Below are 6,612 nucleotides of genomic sequence, written 5' to 3' on the forward strand. Positions count from 1 at the left end.
TGTGCCAAAATCAGAGCACCTGAGTTTATCAGCTTGCCCAGAGGCGGGGAAGAGGGAACAGTGAAGTCTAAAAGTTGTCGGCAGTCAGACACCAAAAGAATGGAGTTGGACTTTTTCACAGAGAGCAAACCTGGGAAACGCTGAGTGGCCTGGACCCACTCAGTCTTTGGGTTAAGTGCTCTGGGCGGGTGCTGAGGTCCTTACTTCTAATTTGCACCTGGTGGGTGGGCAGGCAGCCACACTTTCCAGAGTAGCTGGAAAAAGCCAGAGGATCCAAAACCCCACACATGGGAGCAAAGAGAGCTTTCTAGAGGACCCACGGGCATCTTGGGTGGATGGGGTGGTATCTGCAGCATCCCCAGCAAGAAGGTGTAGTCTGGGAAGCTGATCTACTTGGGGGCAGTCTTCTCTTGGACATCACAATCTGTGTGGGGTAAGTTGTAACTTTTGTCCACTTTAAAGGATTCCATACTTTTGCCTTTGATCATTCTTTGGCCCTAGTGTTTGATCATACCACTGGGTGGTGAAAATGTAAGAAATCTCTACTAATGTTTTGTTGTACTCTTGCCAAGTTTGCCTTTTCTGTTGTTATTTTGTTTCTGAAAAGTTGTTACAATTCACTTTCTTGGGCACAAATCTTAGCAGGCCTCTGCTGACCTACCTATGGATTGCTAAATCAAAAGGTATTTGCATCTTGGGGACAAATGAATGGACATTTCATTGAAGAGTATATACATATGACAAATAAGTCCATGAAAATATGTTCAACTCCATTAACCATTATGGAAATACACATTAAAATCAACATGGTGCGTCACTACACACTGGTCAGGATAGCTAGAGTTAAAAAATAGTGACAACAGGGGCTCCTGGGTGGCTCAGTCAGTTAAGCATCTGACTCTTGATTTCAGCTCAGGTCAGGATCTCAGGGTTGTGAGATCAAGCCCCGTGTTGGGCTCTGTGCTGAGCGTGGAGCCTGTTTGAGATTCTCTCTCTCCCTCTCTCCTTCTGTACCCGACTCCCTTTCTCCCTCCCCAAAAAAGTTTAATTTTTAAAAAGTTGATAAAATTCTCACCTTATGTACACTCCATTTTCAAACACCCTCAGTTATCTCACTAATATACTGGAGCTTTCATTTTAAAAAGAAAATTTTATCTTTTATCTTTAATTGCAATCAGTGTTGCCCCATTGCCACCTGGAAAGCTAGACTAATGTATACTACCATTCAAAAATGGCATTTCTTTTTTTTTTTAAGATTATTTATTTATTTATTTATTTGAGAGAATGAGAACATGAATAGTGAGGTGGGGCAGAGGGAGAGGCAGAAGCAGACTCCCCACCAAGAGGGGAACCCAACGTGGGGCTCGATCCCAGGACCCTGAGATCATGGCCTGAGCCGTAGGCAGACACTTAACCAACCAAGCCACCCAGGCGCCCCCTAAAGTGACCACTTCTTGATCCTCTTGCTGTACTGAGCTAGTTATTTTACTTTTATTTTCTGCTAATTTAATATGTTGAAAATAGTATAGTTCTTTATACATATTCCAGATACTGGACACCAATCAGACACATGTTTTTCAAATACATACCATTAATATTCCCATTTGACAAATGAAAGATCTGAAGCACAAAAGACGGCAGTGAGCCTGTTTGAGCCCACGTGGCTGGAAGCGGGAGAGCCAGTGTTCCAATTCCCAACACCTTGGTTCCAGAGTGAGGCCTCAAGGGCCTGACTTCACTCATGGGCACGGCCCTTGGAGGAGCAGCCTCGGAAATCACCTGGTTAGGGCCATGGGCTCACGGCCTGGCTCATCCCTCTCCCAGCAAAGAAGGCTCTGGTCCATGGCTCAGGACACACTGGATCATGACGGGTGACCAGAGGCTCATAGGTTCTACCAAGAGCTAGGTTTGCCCAGGGACTGAGTGGCGAAGCAAAACAGCCACGTCCCTCCCCTCTCCCCAGGGCAGTGGCTGGAGGTCACTGCCAATGCCCGGGCTGCCCCTTCCCATGGACACGTCCTCTAGAGGAAGTGCGAGGCCTTCACGCAGTGTGTGGTCTTTCTCGCCTCTCTCCTAAGATAACATTACATATCCTGCCTCTGACCCAGCTGGCTTTGCTTTCAGCGAGCAACTAAAGACGACCCCGAGGATGGACAACCACGTTTTCCTCACTAGCTCTCATGGTTGGCAGCTCTCTTCACAGGCCTCCCCCCGATGGGCAGCTGCGATGGGCAGGAGTTTCCGTGCTGAGTCCAGGGGAGATGTCCACCAACCACAGCGAGTCCAGTGCAGGGGGAGACAGTGCATGACAGCAGGTGAAAGACACCGCGTGGAACACTTCCCCGGGAGGAGGGCATGTACAAAGGCTCGGAGGCAGGAGGAGAACTCACTAGGGCATCCACGGGGTGCCCGGGTTGGAGCTGCCGGAGAGGCTCAGGGTGCAGGGGAAGAGTGGGATCTGGGAGAGGCTGGGGGGTGGGGAGCGCTCCACAGAGAGTGGGAAGGAGAAGACCAGAACGGTTCAGGGAGAAAGGAAGGGGCTGCATCAATTTGCTCCAAAATAATGGCTGATTTTGAAGTGACTTTAATATCAGGACCGTTCCCAAAGGGCAAAGGTTCAAGATGGAATGCTTTCCCCCCAAAGGACATGTGTCAATCAGACTTTCTATACTTTTTTTTTTTAAGTTTTTCTTTTAACCCTAGTGTAGTTAACATATCATGTGGTATTAGTTTCAGGTCCGTACTAGAGTCCTTCAACACCTCCATGCATCAGCCGGGCTCATCGACAAGGGCACCGCTTAATCCCCATCACCTACTACCCCCCCCACCTCCCCTTAGTCACCATCAGTTTGTTCTCTAGAGTTAAGAGCCTGTTTCTTGGTTTGTGTGTGTGTGTGTATGTGTGTGTGTCTCTCTCTTTTCCCCCCTTGGCTCATTTATTTGTTTCTTCAATCCCACATACAGGGGCACCTGGGTGGCACCTGGGATGGAGTCAGACCTTTTGCTCATAATCTCTCTCTCTCTCTCTCTCAAATAAATAAATAAAATCTGAAGAAAGAAAGAAAGAAAGAAAGAAAGAAAGAAAGAAAGAAAGAAAGAAAGAAAGAAAGAAGAAAGAAAGAAAGAAAGAAAGAAAGAAAAAGAAAGAGAGAAAGAAAGAAAGAGAAAGAAAGAAACATACAGTTTAAGAAGCATGGTCTTTGTTTTCAAGACAACTATCTGACTCATGTTGGATATTTAATATATACCGGGCACTACGCTAAGTGCTTAATTACATTACCTCATTCAGCTCTCTGAGCTCCCCGAGATGGGCACTCTAATAATCCCCGCGTTACAGCTCAGGAAACAACTGAGGCTGAGAGAGGAATGGTTGGCCCAAGGTCAGACAGCCAGGAGGTGGCATCCAGGTCTGCCTGTCTGGAGCTCACGCACTTGACTGCCAGGCTGGGTTGCCTCCCACTTACTGAGAGAGGAAGTCTAATTCCCTTGTCCATGGACATTTTGCTCCAAGTCAATTACTGTCTTCTTCTTACCTTTTAGATGAAATTAAATCTTCAAAGAGCTTTCAAATGATCATTGTTATTCAGAAGCATTTACGCTCACTTATGCATATTTTATTGTCTTGATTATCAGCCAAAATTAACCGATGCTCTAAGCATTTGCAACCCCAAACAGGATACTTCAAAATTTCATCTTAGGTCCTTTCGGGATGCTGTTATAGCCGTGAAAGGCATAAAGTCCACCAGCTAAAGTTTTTCCCAGTGACACAATAATGTCTTCCAGTGAAAATGTTCTTTTGAGTAAAAAGTACTGATTGATATCATTCTTATATTTCTGTATAGATTGTAAATATTTTTCAAATGGAATAATATCTTATAGGGAAAGAAATACCCCTTTAAAAATGTTTGGAGGGCAGCCCGGGTGGCTCAGGGGGTTGGCGCCGCCTTCAGCCCAGGGCATGATCCTGGAGATTCAGGATTGAGTCCCACGTCGGGCTCCCTGCATGGAGCCTGCTTCTCCCTCTGCCTGTGTCTCTGCTTCTTTCTCTCTCTCTCTCTGTCTCTCATGAATAAATAAAAAATCTTTAAAAAAAATGTTTGGAAAGAGGATAAGAAGGATGACCTTTGGGGAACAAATACAAAAGCTATGATCTCACAACCAGATTCATTAAGAATTTGAAAATGAAATAGCTTGTTTTAACCAAGAATGTGGCTTTAAGAAGATACTTGTCAATAAAAAAAAACCGGTGAGTGATTTGCACGGCAGTATTAAAATTTATGATTTGTGTGAAGATGCTTGGGATCCCTGGGTGGCTTGGTGGTTTAGCGCCTGCCTTCAGCCCAGGGCGTGATCCTGGAGACCTAGGATCAAGGCCCACATCGGGCTCCCTGTATGGGGCCTGCTTCTCCCTCTGCCTGTGTCTCTGCCTCTCTCTCTTTCTCTCTCTCTCTTTCTCTCTCTCTCTGTCTCTCAAGAATAAATTAATAAAATCTTTAAAAAAAAAAAAAAAGATGCTTGAGCCAGTAGCTCCTCAAGGAGGCTTACAACTGAGTCACATTGCATGTCTCATATTAGTAAAAGGAAAGTCCTCTAGGTCTTTCTGCTTTCAAGCTCTGTTTTTCAAGAAGAAATTTCTGATGTCTTTCAGCAAAAGGCAAATCTGAATATCACAGAAAGAAGAGAATTTCAGTTAGTGTTCCCAGAAAGCAGACCTTTGGAAGTCATGGTCAGAAGTCATGCTGGCACCTGATAGGGTTTCTTGGGTCTGTGTCCTCTAGAGTCATGGTCAAAAGACACTCGTTCCAGAGGAATGTTTAGAAAAGGAAACAATTCTGTGGTTGCCAATGTCCAAAAGGACAACTCTTAGGAATAGAGATGACAGGATCCAAAGACACTATTGTCTGAAAATATCACACTTGTAGATAAGTTGAGGCAAAGTGAAATGGAATGATCAAAAATATCAAGAGACGACAGTTCATAGATAGGGGTCGTTGGAGCAAAAATTGCTCTGTAAGAGGCACCAGAAAAGAAAAATCCACATATCATGCCAAGAAGGGAGAAATTTGTAAGAAAGCATTGCCCCTAATGATGAAACTCATGGCCATTTCAGCCAGACTGCCATCAATCCCCACCCCTCCTCTCAGATAGTCACTCCTGGGGACATATTCCAGAACCAAAATGGGGCATAATGCAATATCTCCACACCATTTGTCTGGAGAAACTAACTAGATGGATGCAAATAGCTGGGAAGAGACTTTGCAAGAATTATCACCAGGAGAGATAAATTCTAAGGATGAGCCTGACCAAGGAAAAACCTTTGTGAATAATGACCAATAGGAAGCAATTTTATGAGAAAAGTTAGCCAAGGGAAAATTCCTCGATATTCATCACTGTCATCAACAGTACATAAAAATCAGTGTTTATGAGACCCCTCAAAAACCAGGTGCTGAATAAAGAGATTCCACGAGTAAAATTAGCCACAAAATAATTAGCTCAACAGGGTCCCTTGGAGGCCTGAATCCTTGGATAAACATATTCAAGACAAGGCTCTTCAAAAAGTAGTGCATGTGGGGGTGCCTTGTTGGCTCAGTTGGTAGAGCATGTGACTCTTGATCTCAGGGTCATGAGTTTGAGTCCCATGTTGGACCTGGAGCCTACTTAAAAAAAAATTTTTTTAAAGTTGTGTGCATGCGTGTGTGTGTGTGTGTGTGTGTGTGTATGCACGTAGCTCTCTCTCTCTCTCTCTCTCTCTTTTATTTTATTTTTTTATTGGTGTTCAATTTACTAACATACAGAATAACACCCAGTGCCCGTCACCCATTCACTCCCACCCCCCCGCCCTCCTCCCCTTCTACCACCCCTAGTTCGTTTCCCAGAGTTAGCAGTCTTTACGTTCTGTCTCCCTTTCTGATATTTCCCACACATTTCTTCTCCCTTCCCTTATTTTCCCTTTCACAAAAGCAGGACCCATCTATTTGCTGTCTACAAGAGACTCATTTTAGACAGAAGGACACCTACAGCCTGAAAATAAAAGGTTGGAGAACCATTTACCATTCGAATGGTCCTCAAAAGAAAGCAGGGGTAGCCATCCTTATGTCAGATAAACTAAAATTTACCCCAAAGACTGTAGTGAGAGATGAAGAGGGACACTATATCATACTTAAAGGATCTATTCAACAAGAGGACTTAACAATCCTCAATATATATGCTCCGAATGTGGGAGCTGCCAAATATATAAATCAATTATTAACCAAAGTGAAGAAATACTTAGATAATAATACACTTATACTTGGTGACTTCAATCTCTCTCTCTCTTTTAAAGACGTGATTGGGGCATATTCTTTAAGTGACATCAGTGGATATCTCATCAGTGGGCAAATGTGACTGGGACCAGCTCCTCAAGCAACTCCCTCAGGGGAGGCTATCATGCAGAAAAGATGACGACAAAGATATGCTCTCTCACAAGTCTATTCAGGAGCAGTTGGATCCAATTAGCAGAAATGCAGAAGGAAATTCCCCCCAAAAGTCTGGTCTGGAAGAACTGTTCCATTTAGGACATAATTACAGAGAAAATGGCATTAGAAAGAGAAGCTTCCACCAATAGGGTTGGCC

The sequence above is a fragment of the Canis lupus genome, chromosome 4, assembly GCF_003254725.2.
Source record: "Canis lupus dingo isolate Sandy chromosome 4, ASM325472v2, whole genome shotgun sequence".
NCBI classification, from domain to species: Eukaryota; Metazoa; Chordata; class Mammalia; order Carnivora; family Canidae; genus Canis; species Canis lupus.